The following is a 16,750-nucleotide window of genomic DNA, read 5'->3' on the forward strand; positions in this document are numbered from 1 at the left end:
AATAATCCCCTAACAAATTTTACCTAGCCCCCAGGCAGTTAAACAGAAGTTCTACAATAAAATACCGAGGGTGGTGGTGCAGGTGGGGGATGGATTACATTATCTAAGATGTCTTTGCGCTACATTAACACACAGAGCATATAACAATAAACAAATGAGACAAGGTACCTGTCCTCAAAAGTTTATGCAATAAAGATAGGTGAGAGGAGATAATTAAGACTGATCTGAATGTAATACAGTAATGAAATCAAAGGTTATATGAAGGGGGTTGTCCACTTCACACAGAATTAGAAAGGCATTCAGAATGTAACATATGAGCCAAAACTGAGCTAAAAAAGGAAAAAGAGACGGAGCATAAAGGCCCAAAGACAGGAAGGAAAATGCCTGGTGTATTTGAGGAAAAAAACGGCGGAAAGTCAATGGTCTAGGATGACAGTAACCAATGTTGCAGAGAAAAAGAAGGGACAAAGAAGTTGCTTGTAGGCTACAGAGTCTGCATGTTATTCTTAGGTCCAATGACAAGACCATGCTCTGGGAATAATGAACTATAAGAATGGAAGAATGACACAATTATAAAGTTACAAGGCTACAACAAGTAGTTCAAGTAAGAGAAAATCAGGGCGTAACAGTGGAGCAGAAATGGATATATCTGGGAGAAAAAAGAGACTTACTAATTGACTAGATGGGAGGAAAAGAAATCAAAATGAGACTTGACTAGTCTGAATAGGCGGATACGGTATCCATTTATTGAGCAATAGAAGCAGAGACAAAGAGGCTGGGAAAGACTCAAAGACAAGTTCAGTTTTGGATATGTTAAATTTGTAAATGAAATAAAGAAGTCAAGGTCGGTTAAATTACAAGCCTAGAATATGGGGAGGCGGCCTGGACTGGAGATTTAAATTTGAGATCTTTTGCATTAAGATGCCATTTAAAAATATGGTACCATATTGCAAATTAAGCAATTACCTCAGAAGAGTGTAACCACTATGGTTCAACAATTTTAAACAGGTCATAAATGCAATCTAAATATACCTGGTTTCTGCTCAGTTCCCTACTTTCCCTTATCGAAAATCTCCCTCCTGGCTGATCACATGATCCTCAAATGCTACTAGCTATATGGCCCAGCCATAACACTACTACTACTACTGCTGCCATCATTTTACAATTTCAAAGCATTTAACATTCATTATTTCACTTGATTGTAATGATAACTTTGCGAAGCAGGGAAAAAAACTAGTTTTACCTGAGCAGAAAATAAAGTCTTAAAAAGGCTGGCCTGGCCAACATTAAATAGCTATTATTCACTAGATGATATGAAATCAGCATTCAAATTTAAGGACTGTGTTTACTCTATATTCACAGAACTTCAGAGAAGACAAACTACATGAGTTTAGAAATCTTATATTATTACCTGGTTTGCTACTAAATGCCCAGCACCAATCAAAGTACAGGCTACTAAATGCCCAGCACCAATCAAAGTACAGGCACATAACAGACAAACATCTACCAGGCAATAAATATCTCTAGCACACACTAATACTCAAGAAATAAAAATCCCAGATCCACTGTTGAGCCAATATTTTACCATAAATAAGATGATATGCCTGTATCTTACTTTCTCATTTGCAACATAAAAATGCTGTCATTTATTTTTCAAGTACGCTTATGTATAAATTAGATAATATCTAACATTGCAAGCCATTCAAAAAACAATTGCTCCATGAATTCAAGATGGTATTATTGTCCAAGAGGTCATATTTCATATCCCCACAAAAACAATTTCCCCTTTTAATCCAAATTTCCTATAAAAGATGTCAATCAGGTTTTAAAATAAAGCAGAAAGAAAAAGTCAAAAGCTACCATTTGTATTTATCAACTACTGCTTTGTGGAACTGACATATATCAAAGAAACCACAGATAGTTCCACACATAAGGTCAACTGACATTCAACAGAGGTATTTCCATCAACATCATTCAGTGGGAAACAAAATCTTTTTAACAAACAATTAGGAGAGTAGGACATCTATATTTATAAAAGAAAGAAATGAACCTCAACCCTTTCACATGCAAAAAAAAAAAACTCACTCCAAATGGTTCACAGATATAAAAATATAAACTACAAAACTTTCAGAAGAAAGCTAAAAATCAGGAGAAAATCCTATGAATTCGGGTTAAAATTTATTATGACACAAAAAAGCACAAATCATGAAAGAAAAATAACCAATTTTACTACAAGTTTTAAAATGTCTGATCTCCAAAACACAGTTAAGAAAATGAAGACAAACCAGAGATGGGAGAAATTTGCAAAATACATGATCTAATACACTTATAGCCAAAATAAAGAACTCTAACAATAAAACAGGCTAATCTTTTAATGGATCAAAGACTTGAATAGACACTTCACCAAAGCACATTAAAAGATGCTTATCATGTCACTACACTATATGATAGCTTTAATGTTGACTAACTGCCCACTCAACTACCCTAGCAGTAAATACTGTTAAAGGAAAAATTAATCAACTTGAGGAACTTTTCCTCCTTAAAGGACAAGAGTATTTTTATTAGATCATCTGCTTCTTTTTAAGAAGGGCAAATAACCTGTAGAGTATGGTCTGGAAATTAGGGGGCAGAGAAGAGGGTATCTGATCATACTTATGCTATTATATATTCAAACACATTATCATAAATGTCTATTTTCTTATTACAGATGTATAACACTGTGATCTTACTATATTCATAGGCTATTTTATTGCAGGATAGTATGGAGCACTTTAAAAAGTATCTGTCACAAACAGTTAGGAATCTGACAGAATTCTATACCACTACTCTAGAGCAGTGCTGTCCAATATGGCAGCTAGTGGCCATAGGCTGTAATTTAAACAAAAATTAAACAAATCTTAAAATTCAAATCCACATCTCCATAATGACATATTAAGTCTTGAAGTGTTAGTCGCTCAGTCGTGCCCAACTCTTTGCAACCCCATGGACTGCAGCCCACCAGGCTTCTCTGTCCATTCGATTTTCCAGACAAGGATTACTGGAGTGGGTTGCCATTTCCTTCTCCAATGACATATAGCTAGTGATTATTATACTGAAAGAATAGACACAGAGTCTTACACCTTTTCACAAAGTTTTGTTGGACAGCACTGCTTAAGACCTACTACTTAGAACCTTGGAATGCTAAGGAAGCTAAACGTAACAGAAGAATGTAAATAATCCAAATTATGGTTCCCTCACTTACTGAGAAGCTTGCATAAATTATTTAATTTCAGACTGACTTTCTTAAACCACTGAACGGAAATACCATTTATTTTACATGATAACTGGGGAAAACACTTTCTAAATTAAATTGCTATGTAAACATTAGTAATGAGGTGATTCTAAAGGAAAATATTCCTGAAAAACAACTTATGTGAGCATTTCATTAACAAGTCACAACTGTATCACATTAAGGAAAATAAAATTTAGTTGCTGGTTAAGAATAATGTTTCTAAATTCCTGAAATAGAACAGAATTTGACTTTCTTCCTACTGTCATCCTAAAACTAACTATAAGCCATAATGGTTGGGAGTTCTGGGTTCTGGATGCAGAATGTATGGATTCAGAAATCCCACTTACTGGCTGTGTAACCTCAATAAGCAATTTAAAACCTCTGACTCTCATTTCTATAAAATGAGAATAGAACCTTCCCACAAGCTGTACCTATGAGGATCAAATTAGTTAACACAGTTAAAAAGCTTTGAATACTGCTTGAAACACGGTAAGCATTAACATGGATTAACCCACTCATTATGGTAGATGTTGATATCAAAAATAAAGAACTCCTGTAACTCAACAACAAAAACAATCTGGTTTAAAAATGGGCCAAAGGCTTGAATAGGTGTTTCTCCAAAGCATACAAATGACCAATAAGCACACCAGACATCACTTATCACATTGCTAATCATTAAGGAAATCCAAGCCAAAACCATAACAATACCACTTCACAACCATTGGCACACAATACACAGAAAACAACAAATGCTAAGAAAAATTTGAGGAAATTGGGACCCCTGTGCATTGCTGGTAGAAATAAGAAACGGTGCAGCCACTATGGAAAACAATATGGTGGTTCCTCAATTAAAAACAGAATTACCGTATGATCAGCAGTTCCACTTCTGGGTATCTATCCAGAAGAATTGAAAGCAAAGATGCAGACAAATATTTGTACTTCCATGTTCACACAGCATTATTTACAACAGTCAAAAGGTGGAAACAACCCAAATGTCCATTAACAGACAAATGGAGAAACAAAATGTGGTACATATACATATAAAGGATTATTTATTGTGTCTTAAAAAAAAGGGTATTCTGATTGACCCAAAGTACAACATGGATGAACCTCAAAGATGTTCAAAGGAAATAAGCCTTTGGATAAATCTGCATGATTCCACTTATATGAGGTACCTGACTTCCCTGGTGGCTCATACAGTTAAGCGTCTGTCTACAATGCGGGAGACCCGGGTTCAATCTCGGGGTCGGGAAGATCTCCTGGAGAAGGAAATGGCAATCCACTCCAGTACTACTGCCTGGAAAATCCCATGGACAGAGGAGCCTGGTAGGCTACATGTAGTCCAGGGGGTTGCAAAAAGTCAGACACGACTGAGCGACTTCACTTCACTTCAAAGTAGTTAAGTTCATAGAAACATAAGGAGAGTGGTGATTTCCAAGGGTTGGGAGGAGCAAGGAATAGTTATGGCTTAATGGCTACAGAGGTTCAGTTTTACAAAATGAAAAGCTCTGGACGTGAGTGCTGGTAATGACTGCATAACAACATCAATGTACCAAAATGCCACACAACTATACACCTAAAAATAACTGAAATGCTGAATTTCATGTTATGCGTATTTTGCCACAAATCATTCATTAGAACCAAAAAGTCTACTGTATTATAAACATATCTAATTTCCTTGAAGATATCCTTCAAAATATTTAAGAAGTGTTTCAAGGAGTACAATATCAATAGGTAAGAGGTACCCAGAGTAGTCAAATTCATAGAAAATACAACAGTGCTTGCCAGGGGCTTGGGAGAAGGGAAAATGGAGAGTTAATGGGTAGCATTTCAATTTGAGAAGATAAAACCACGTTCTGGAGATGGATGGTGGTGATAACTGCACAATGTGAAGGTACTCAAGGTCACTGAACTGTACACTCAAAAATGGCTAAAATGGTAGATTTTATGTTTATTTTACCATAATAGAAAAGTTCCTCATTACACGGATTGGGAGATGAGTGCAAAGGGGGCCGAAGATTTTACTTCTCTATGTCATACAGTGGCTAAAAAGGCAGAAAAGACTTTATATCTGCTAAACTGATACAAATTTAGAGTCTATTTTCTTCTCTAAACTTAAAACAACCTATTTGTGGGGGTGAAGACTTTATTTAACTAATTATATTGAAAACGTGTGGGTGTCCTCAGTCACTCAGTAATGTCCAACTCTTTGCAGGCCTTGGACTGCAGAATTCTTGGTTCATGGAATTTTCCAGGCAAGAATGCTGGAGTGGACCGCCATTTCCTACTCCAGGGGAATCTTCCCAACCCAGGGATCAACCAAGCCACCTCTGCCTCTTGCATTGGCAGGCAGATTTCTTTACCACTGAGCCTCCTGGAAGCCCCCATATTGACAACAACAGGTTATAAAGAATTACCCCCTGGTTTTTTTAACTATGTCCACAAAATCTTTTGACAAAAGGTGGAGCCCAACTTCTCACTCCTTGACTATGGGCTAGACTTAACAGCTTGCTTCTAATGAAAAGAATGTGGCAAAAGTGACTTCTGAGACTAGGTCATAAAAGGCACTACACACTTCTACTACCTTTCTTCTCAGATCACTTCCTCTGGAAATGCAGCTGCCATGCAAACAGCTGAAGATCTACATATGCTAAGGAAATTGAGCCCTCTAGACAACAGCCAGCAGCAACCTGCTAGCCCAAAGAAAACACCTTCTTAGAAGGAGATCCTGTAGGCACAAGTCAAGCCTTCAAATGACAGCAACCTTTGAGATTTTTATGAAAGACAAAAGAAGCCAGAACCACTCAGCTAAACTGCTACCAAATTTCTGACCCACAGAAAATCCATGTGCAATAGTATTCTTGTAACTCCCCTGTTTAAAGAATACACAGTTTTAAGCAAAAAAAAAAAAAAAAAAGTTCTGCCACTAGAAAAAAAAAAAAAAAAGAACATACAGTTGACCCTTAAACAACATAGTCATTGGAACTGTGCAGGCCCACTTACATGTGGATTTTTATCAATATTAAATACTAGACTACTACACTATCCAAAACTGGTTGAATCTGTGCATGCAAAACTGCAGATACTAAGAAACCTCAGATATAGACATTTGGCCTACTATATGCAAATCTTCCAATTCAAAGGTAGGTGCCTATAAGACCCGTGTCATTCAAGAGTCAACTGTGTTATTTATGTTCACTGAAAGCTAACTTGTTTTTACTAGTATACATACATACGTAAAGATAAAAAATGACAATTTTTCAGTTGAGTAATTTTCTAAAGGTATCTGCGAGGTGCAACCAAAACAATCCGTTTAACTAGAATTTTTAACTTCTAAATACGGTTTTAAAAATACATAACCTGGAAACTGCCAATTAACGGGTAGGAAATGAAGATGAAAACAATGCACTGCCCAAGTTGTGAACAGAAAGAGGACTAAAGAAACTGGGGCTTCCCTGGTGGTCCAGTGGTCCACCTGCCAATGCACGGGACATGGGTTTGGGTTTGATCCCTGGCCTGGGAGGATCCCACATGCCTCACAGCAGGAGCGCAGCTACTGAACCAGTGCTCTGGAGTCCAAGCAACACAACCAGAAAAAATCTGCACACAGCAACTAAGACCAGCACAGCCAAAAATAAATAAATAAAAATTTTTAAAAGAAACTGAGTATCATCTCTTATATAAAAAGATGCAGAAAACAGCAATTACTTTAAGATACAGCACAAAAGCTTGTAAATATTCTGCTGGGTGGGGCAGCTAACAAAAGGGGGAAAGCAGGCAGGTAAAACTGAAAAGGAGATCCAATCATAAAAGGTCTTATCAGTAATTATAACATTTTGTGTCTCATGATCCTGCTGTTGAAACTGCTCTCCAAAAAAATACATGGAAGCACCTTCAAATACATCTATTTCAGAGACTTCTCAAATCAGTCTCCCATCCACATAGCCAAAAAGAATTCAAGTTAGGAGTCCCTCACACATGAAACATTAAAAGAGGGGAGGACATAAGATAACCTCTCTCTGCAACTTGCTCTTTCCGAAATATTCCAAAGATATGAGCTGAAAGGCTGCTAAAGTAACAAAACCAAGAACTGTAATTTAGGGAGATTTCTCTGGCCACAAGAAAAGACTTGGTAGAGACGTACACTCAACTAAGGACCTCCCTGGTGGCTCAGACTGTAAAAAATCTGCCTGCAATGGGGGGAACCTGGATTCGACCCCTAGGTTGGGAAGATTCTCTGGAAGAGGGCATGGCAACCCATTCCAGTATTCTTGCCTGGATAATCCCCAAGGACAAAGGAGCCTTGTGGGCTACAGTCCATGGGTTTGAAAACAGTCAGACACAACTGAGCAACTAAGCACACACACACAAACTCAACTAAAGTAGGGTATTTCCTTAGCCAAAGATCAAGCTAGGACGATAGATTAAACTGGAAATGAGGAGGAAAGCGTGACTAGGATGCAGGTAATGCCATTAACAGAAACAAGAGACAGAAATAATTTCAGAGACCATAATATTAGTTTAACATGTAAAATATATTAAACAGAATTTTAAAATGTAACACATACAATAAAACTTTACCTATATATTACATCTCACAATTAACAAAAAAGCCTTCACAAACATTATTTCCATCATTTTTATGAAAAAAGTAAAGCCAAAAGAGGTTAAGTAAATATGTGCGTGCATGCTAAGTCACTTCAGTCATGTCTGACTCTTTACAACTCAAAGGATTATAGCCTGCCAGGCTCCTCTGTCCATGGGATTCTCCAGGCAAGAACACTGGAGTGGACTGTCATGCCCTCCTCTAGGGAATCTTTCCTGTCTAGGAATCGAACCCCCATCTCTTAGGTCTCCTGCACTGACAGGAAGGTTCTTTACCACTAGCATCACCTGGGAAGCCCTCAAGTAAATATGCAAGTCACAAAGACCCTTTTCTAATATTCCAAATCCTAGACCAAAAATCTCCTAACTCCCCAAAACTACCCTTTTCCTACATCACTACCCCTAACTGGATCTAAATTATCTAAACGGTTTTATTAAAAAGTGGTTGCGTCAAAGACAATTAGATAATCTGGCCTGTTTAGGTTCTATCCTCAGTTGTAATTTTACTTTCAGATTAAAGGTTCCCATCCTTATTCCCTTCCCTTGTTGAATTTTATTTTCTTCTCTCTTCTGTTCATTTCATAATCTGAAACCATACTTTAATTTTTAGCTAACCAAAGTTAGCACTCAAATAGCTACTAACAAATAGTAAAACAGTGGTTTTTCTTCTTTTAGCTGGTCTCCAAGCTCCACTAGTAATCATTATTAACCAAAGAAAAGCAGTAAATGAGAAGAAAAAAATATCAGTGATAATGTTCAAACTGAACTAATAAACGTAAAATCCACATGAAGACAGTATTAAACATAGCTAGTGATTAAGTTTGGGTCTCTCTAGTTCGACTTGGAGACTTGGTCAAGATTCCTACATCAGTCTCAGTCTCCCTAAAGTTTTTAATTTCTCACCTGTACAACTAATAGTTTTCTCTACGATATACTACTATGTACCACACAATCATTATCTATAAATGATAATCATTTTAATTGTTATTTTAGACCTATATATTGTTCAGGCACAGAAGTGGGGAAAAAAGAGAGAGGTATTTTGGGGGGGTGGGGAGAACCCAGCCATTATTTCAATTACTCTGGTACTGTATATTTCAATGCCAGGAAAATAATGAAATATTTATGCAAACACTCAAGTTGAATAAAGCTGCCCTTGAACAACAACTGTAAGCAAATATTACTATTCAAGGATTAAAGTTAATTGTTAAAAACCCTGGTCACTAGAGTCATCTTTATCCTGATACTACTGCTTGGAGCAACAGGAGAAATTTAAAGAAAAATAATCACAAACAGTAAATCTTATGTGGTTCTTTTCTATAAAAAAAGGCCATTCAGTTCCAGTTCAAATTCCTAATCACATTCAAAATGCATGTTCTTAGATAAATACCTTGAAAACCCACTAAGTTTAAGGAATATATAAAATACAGGCTCTCTGAAGCAAAGAAAATGGCAGAAGGGGGGTTGTTCTCATCACAGGTTTATATAAATCAAGGTGGAAACTCAATTAGAAGTACTACACAAAGCTCTGAGAGAGAACACAAGAAATATCCTATCCTTTTCTGACAGATTTATTTAACTCTAATCTCAATTTTGTATCAGAAAATAAAATACCCCGTATGTTTAAATACCTACCATCTTTTGGACTCTCCTACCTCTCCTGCTTTAAGGGAGCTAACAGGATTCAACAGCATAACAACAACAAAACAATAAATGAGCCAGATGACCAGTTATTAGGCTATCCTGGCAAAGTGTGCAAATATTACGGTATTTTTTAATCTGAGATAATTAAGTGAAAAAAAAATAACACTCTTAACTTTAGCTACATTCGTCTGTTAATATAAACTGCTTCAAAAATAAATTTTAGTCAATTTTTTAAAAACAAACACTTCTACTGAATGCCTATGACTCACTAAAAAAAAATAAAATGCAGTAACAAATCATAATACCAGTCAATCCTCAAATAAACAATTAAAAGATAATACTCTTTTGTCAAAGGATTTTTATTACAGCAATTAATATTGACAACCTTTTTTTTTAACCAAGATTTCTTTATAACTTAAGGCAACATTACCTTCTGGAGGCAGAAAATGTATACTCTTTTTTTTTTTTTTTTTAAGTTAAAGGTTCTTAGTGTACCTTCTCTTCCTCTCAGTTTCTATTCCTAGTAATGACTTTTTGAAACTTTCTGGAACTTAACGAACAATCTGAAATACAAAGCCACTTCAAATTTTGTTTCAAAAAATTTCTATAATGGATAGGAATTGTTATCCCTTAAAACAATTTACTTCATGAAAGACCAGATTAAAAGTCAAGCCCTGTAATTTGTTTAAACAACTACCTAATTCTACACTGAACACTAAACTGCATTCAGAATGTAATCTAAACTCATATTTAGGCAGTAAAGTGGCTATTTGTTGAGTTTTTTCCTACCTTTCTATTAATCCATAAAGCCATACTGACCGTATGGATTTGTCTATTTCAGAAGCACAAAAACTTCAAATGTGAAGAGTTTCATCTGAAATATTCTTAACAATTCTTTCTGCAGTTCAATTTATCTAACAGTTCTTTTCAGACTGCCCAGGAAACTGAAGCCAAAGAATCTTACTGCAAGAAACTGAAAGGCTTCCAAAGAATAACATAGAATAAAGTTGACTCATTACAGTTTACAAATGAACATTTGATTTGCTCACCATGTAGTACTTACAAATTCCAACAGGACTGCACAGGAAGGTGTTGGCTTTGTCTCTGTAATCTTTATGTTTTCCAGTTTGTTTTTTTATTTTGTATCCTCTGAAATAATATCCAAGTTCTTTGAAGACACTTAACCTATGGCTATTTGACATAGAGTTACTTCAGTCAGCTACCCATACTTCTGTTTTAAAGTTTTCATATGGCTATCGCCAGAATTAGCCAAGTTCCTTGGATTTTAAGATTTTAAAGTCTTCTTTATTATTCCATGTACTTGTCACTGTTATCCACTCCAGATGAAATAATCCAATTTATGAGTCAAAAAGAAAAAACAAAAAGAAAATTTCACATCTGAAGAGCATTCCTAAACATCAGCATAAACAAGAGACACAGCTATCTCAATACTACCATGCTGCTGTGAAACTGCCACATCTTAAATTTCCACGTAAATAAAAGATAAAAGCAAAAAAACTCTGTATTCATTCAATATCTTCATTTAGAAAAGCTGTCCCATTGTGACATGAAAAGGACTGAGATCAAAAATTCCTAAAACTTTTAATAAAGGTAAAAATAAACTGCCATGAAACTTCAGCAATATTTAAACAGTAATTCGAAACTGCCGAAACTACTCAGTACACAAATCAAACATATCTTACAGTTTTGGCTGAAGAACAGAGGGGAGGGGTTGGGGGGAGGCAAAAATACCACCAGCTGAAACACTTTAAACCAGTTATATAATCCGTTTGAACCAAAATACTGAAGAAATGCCTGGATCTCTTTTTAAGTAGCTTGCAGAATTGTTCACTACTATCAATTCACTTCAGAGATGATTCTTGCCAATTTTAATAAACTTCTGGGATGAAATTATCCAAAAACATTGTAATTCCAAAATGGCCACTTGAAATATCCGGGGCCTTTTACACAAAACCTAGAAGATGATCTTCATATCTGAGTAATTCAATCACCTGTAAAAGTTATAAAAAAATTTAAATTACACACTGAATTTTAAATTTGAACTAAAAATTAATCCCCATCCTCAACAGTCAACCTCTGGAGAGAAATGCAGTTCCGCACCCAAAGAAGGTCTACTGTATGAAAAGGACTTCAAAATATGTTGAGGGGGAGAAAAATCGGTGGGAGATGGTATTATGGAAGACAAGTGCTGATTCCAACTGGGAAGGGTGTGCGGATGTAAGGTAGAGGGATTATATAAGCAAACCTTCTTATACTTTGAGTAAATGTTACAACGAGCAAACAATCTTCTAAGGGATCTTCCGTATTTTCTATTCAAATCTACCAAAAGAAAACGCAAAGACAGGTGTGCTGCCACCGAGCATTACTAAATGCAACTTAAGCGAATGAGGGATATAGAGAGAGAGACGCTCCCTCCAAATCAGAATGTCCAAAGGAAAGGGGCACATTTTCCCCATTCAGAGTAGGAAGGTAAGTGGCCGGGAAGTGGGACAAGAACATTCCTTAAATTCGCCCGAGGGTGAGACTTACCCGGCAGCCACGAGATGTGAGGGTTCCCATTTCCTTGAATTAAGAAAACAGGTTTCTTTCAACACTGAGGGGGTGGAAGGTACTGAGCCCTTCTCGTATACCACGTTAAGAGTGCTTTTCTCCCCAACCAGACCGAGTCCCCTCAGACCTACAGGACTCAGAGGGGCAAGGCTGCGCTCGCCTCGGTCCACGGACCTGGAGAGGCGGGCTGAGCGGGTGCGCGGAGAAACAACCAAAGGCCACAACTCGGCCTCGACTCTCTCAACCCTCCGACAGCGGCAGCGGTGCAAAAGGAGGCGGGCGCCTGCGAGAGGCCGGAGCGAGGAAGACCGAGCACGAAAGGCGTCGGACCCATTCCCAGCCTCCGCCAAACAACACCCCCCCTCAACCCGCCCGAGCCACCCACCCCCTCCCACAACCGCCACCTCCGCTCCACCCGGACCAAGTCAATACCTAGAGGGGCCTCGCCGCGCCGTCCTTCCCTCTCTGTCCTCGCTCTCCCGCCACCCTCCCCCCGTCCTCGGGCAGCTTCACACCTCACGCCGCCAACGCCGCTCCCGACCCCTCAAACCTCAACGCCGACACGGGTACCCCCTCCCATCCCTAGACCCTGGCGCCGAGCGCAGAGAACGCTATTACCTTCTGCCACACCAGAGGTGCCCCTGGCCTTGGGGTGCCGCTGCGCTCGATCCCGGGAGGAGGTTTTCGGTACTTTGAATAATCCCCTTTTGCCGCTTTTCCCTCCCCCACAACCAGTCTCAGTCCCAAAATGGCGCCGACCCGATCCGCAATGTTCTGGGCCAAGTCTCGCGAGATCGTGGAAGGTGGCGAGGCGGGGAAGAAACTAAAGGGGCTGAGGAGAAGGGAGGGGAAAGGCGGGGCGAGGAGGAGGAGGAGGGAGATAGGGTGTGGAAGAAGCGGTGCGAACGAACCTACTGGGCGGGGCAGCAGGAGGAGCGTCTCCGCCAGAGAACCTTCTGGCCTAAGCAACCGCTCACGCCCCGGCCAAAGAAGCCCCGCCCTCTACGTCGAGCGGCTGGGGGAGGGGAAGAGGGCGTGGTTATGCCGAGGGGAGGGACTTCGAGGAGGTCCCGGAGGCAGGGGCGCGCGGGGGGCGGTGGCTCCGCGCGGTGACGTCAGGAGCAGCTGGAGTCGGGGATTACCCCCTGCTGCTGACGTGAGGATGGTGAACAATCGGGAACGTTCGGTGGAAGGGGGAATTCCCCGCTGCTCCCTGAGGAGCCCCTCCTCCCGCCCTTCCCCCCATCCGCGGCCGCTCCGGAGCCTGGGATGGTGGGGCTGCGGGAGGGCGAGAGGGGAACGATGATTCGGAAGGCGGCTGCGCCGGCTCGAGTGGCTCGCGCCGCGGCGTCTACCCTGGCTGGATGTTCTGAGGAGCCGCGGCGGGCGCGATGCGCCAGATACCTCGCTCAGGCCTGGGAGTCTGAGAGATCACATGCTCGCCGGTACACAGCCTTGCGCGGGCGGAAGCTGGCGGAGTTGGCGCAGGACTAATCCGGCGCCGTGAAGCAGTGGATCCACTGTCGTTTGCAAATACGAGAGTGTCGGACATAAATAATATACGCGAGGCCAGTGACAGGAGACGAGACACGCTGGTTGGGAACGAAGCCCATATTCTCAGGGATAAAAGTGGCTACTGGATATAACCGTGCTAATTATCGTTTTTCTCTTTATTATATTAAATCTACAGCACGGTAGGATTATTTCAGCAGTGTCTCGGTCCCTCACAGCTCGTAAGATTCGTTATAAAGAATTTTGTAGGCGTTTTCCAATCTCGATACCTTTTTGCCTTGAAACTGAAACGTTGAAACCTGTGAAATCAGCCTTTCAAGGGGTATCACAAAGTAGGAAAAGTAACCGTATTTCTTTAGGAAATATGTGGGGGAAGGGTGTCTTAACGAGCGAAAAACCAGAGAAGAAAAAATTCTTGGCTCTTCGCCCTCCTCCAAGCCATGAAGATTTCATACACGGAAACTTTATGGTTCTTTTATGTGCATTATGGGGTTCATAGTTTAATGAACTGCTTCTAAAAGCTACCTGAAAGAATGTTTGAATATAAACTCACCAAAAATTACACCTCCCAATCTTTTCGTTTTCGTAGGAGAGATGGACACTTGGCAATTAATAATGCCTCGCTGAGTGCAAAGAAATGAGAATTAACACTTGCTGGATTCCTTGTCTGTGCCAAGTACTTAATTCTTATACTAGTCTCTGAAGTGGTGGTGTTTTCGTCCTTTTGCAGATAAGGAAACTGGTTCAGGTTACACAACATAGAATGTGGGTGCCACCACTTGGCTATACCAGACTTTAACGCAAATGTGTTTGGGTCTTAATTCACGTTCTTTACACCACACCACATTGCTTCTATAGAAATAACACGTATTGGGACAAGACCTGCTGCTGCTTCTATTTCTAAGAATGGTGTCAATTCAACAAACAAAAGAAAATATTGACGCTTTGAAAACACGAATTGTACCTTTCATATGGCAAAAGATATAAAGCTGAAAACCCAATAGTGAATGGAGAAAGAGTTGTAACATGGATGACGAGTGTTAATATTTATATACAGTTGGTTAGTATCCGAAGTATCTAATAATGTTTAATTTACATAATAAATACATTAGGAGCTCTTACAAATTATTAAGGAACAGGCAACCATACTCTTAAAAGGTCAAAGTACATGAAGAAGTACTTCATGTATGTGTCAGTAATTATATGAAAAGATGTTCTACCTCACTAAAAATCAGAAAAAATGAAAATAAAACAGTGACATACTGTACTACATTTCACCTAGCAGACTGGCAAAGATTTAAAAAGAATAAAAACTAGATGAAGGTATAAGGAATAGGCATTTATGTATCAACAGCTATTCTACATCTGAGAATTTTTATTAGTAAAATAATAGGAAAGGTGTCCAACAATTTATAAAGATATCCATTGATAAATTGCTTATCATTACAACAGCCATTTAAAATGATGATATACTTCTTTGTAAAAAATGATAACATGAAAAGATGTTCAGAGCAGACATTACTGAAAAGTCAGTTACAGGACTGTCCATTTTCTGTCACCTAGAAAAACTTTACATCAAAAGATTAAGTCTGACTGAATAGATATCAAAATGTTACCAATGTTTATTTCCAGGTAGAGAATCTTTATACTTGTTAAGGGGCTGTGTTACTTTTCTAATCATTAAAAAACAAGCTAACTGAAAAAAAATACAAGAATCTGTCTTCAACCAGTAATATGGTTTCCATTATTTTATTCATTTAGTGAAATGTAAACAAAGGACTTATCACATAATAATTATTTTAATTTATTAGTTAGCATAACATTATAATAGTTAGAAAAATGCTTTTTTAACCAAGCACTGTATAAGAAATAAGGGCTTCCCAGGTAACTCAGTGGTAAAGAATCTGCCTGCCTATGCAGGAGATGAAAGTGATCCTTGGGTAAGGAAGATTACCCTGGAGTAGGAAATTTTAACCCATTCTAATACTCTTCCCTGAAAAATTCAGTGGACAGAGAGCCTGCCAGGATACAGTCCATGGCATTGCAAAGAGTTGGACGCAACTGAGCATGCACATACACTTCACTTTATATAAGAAATAGTGATAAATTTGACAACTCTTTCAGTGATTTTATAAATATTAGTCATAAAGAGATTAAGTAACTTCCTTCAAAATAATGTTAGCTCGAGTATACATGATATGTAAATGAAGGTATTCATTTCCAACTTATATGTAACAGTGAAAACCAGAAAACCTAACTGTCTGCCAACCAAGTGTGTGTGAGTGGTCAACTCTATGCGACCCCAGTGCTCAGTGGTGTCCAACTCTTTGCGACCCCAGGGACTGTAGCCTACCAGGCTCCTTTGTTCATGGGATTTTCTAGGCAAGAATATTGGAGCTGGTTGCCATTTCCTACTTCAGGGTATCTTCCCAACTCGGGGATGAACCTGCCTGCAGGTTGCATCTCCTGCACTGGCAGAACGATTCTTTACTACTGTGCCACCTGGGAAGCCCCTACCAGCCAAGTACTGGTTAAAAAATTAATGTGCATCCATATAGTAGAATATAGCTGTTAAGAATAAGGTAGGCCAATATATGCAAAGATATTCAATATGTTAAGAGGTAAAAGTATGTGACAAAACAATATATACATATAGCATCAGAATCTTTTTTAAAGTATGTATATTTATATAGCAATAATGAAAGAATAACTTTACTATTCATTAGATCAAGATTTTTTTGTTTTATTCACTTCTGTGCTATTTGAATATACTATTTTATAATAATTTGATGTTTAAAACTTAATTGCCAAAAATCTAAAGCAGTTGGGAAGCAAAATATTTCTGTAGGAAACCTTGAATCTTTCCAAACTATATCCAGTGTTCCTTTTCTGTGTTCCCATTATGCAATCCTGTGTTCATATCTATGATTACCCATTTTTACCTCTACCTTGATCCTGGAAAGTGTCTAGGAAATTCCTTATCATCCCTCTACATGTAATTACAATTGCTGATTTCCTTACTTGTCTCTACCACGGAACTCAAAGGTCCCTGAAAGCAGCAATTATGTTTTTCATATTTATTCATAGCAACTAGTATAGTTTTGGCCACAGCATAAATATTTGTTAACTGCATGACTTCCCCGCCTT

The 16,750-nt window shown here is 38.7% G+C and overlaps 1 protein-coding gene across 13 annotated transcripts in view; it reads right to left on the reverse strand.

Moving 5' to 3' along the window:
* GPBP1 (GC-rich promoter binding protein 1) overlaps positions 1 to 12,836 on the reverse strand; it is a 70,260-nt gene extending 57,424 nt beyond the window's left edge. For 6 of the 13 annotated variants that reach the window (XM_060400254.1, XM_012096898.4, XM_060400253.1 and 3 more), the window contains exons 1-2: positions 12,710 to 12,836; positions 10,584 to 11,532 (exon numbers count right to left, since the gene is read on the reverse strand). The gene's annotated coding sequence lies outside the window, so the exon portion shown is untranslated. Of the gene's footprint in view, positions 1 to 10,569; positions 11,533 to 12,070; positions 12,104 to 12,709 lie in introns of all 13 variants that reach the window. The other 7 variants (XM_060400250.1, XM_060400246.1, XM_060400249.1 and 4 more) reach the window with 3 other exon arrangements.
* Positions 12,837 to 16,750: the final 3,914 nt, after the last annotated feature.

Source organism: Ovis aries, chromosome 16, assembly GCF_016772045.2.
Source record: "Ovis aries strain OAR_USU_Benz2616 breed Rambouillet chromosome 16, ARS-UI_Ramb_v3.0, whole genome shotgun sequence".
NCBI lineage: Eukaryota > Metazoa > Chordata > Mammalia > Artiodactyla > Bovidae > Ovis > Ovis aries.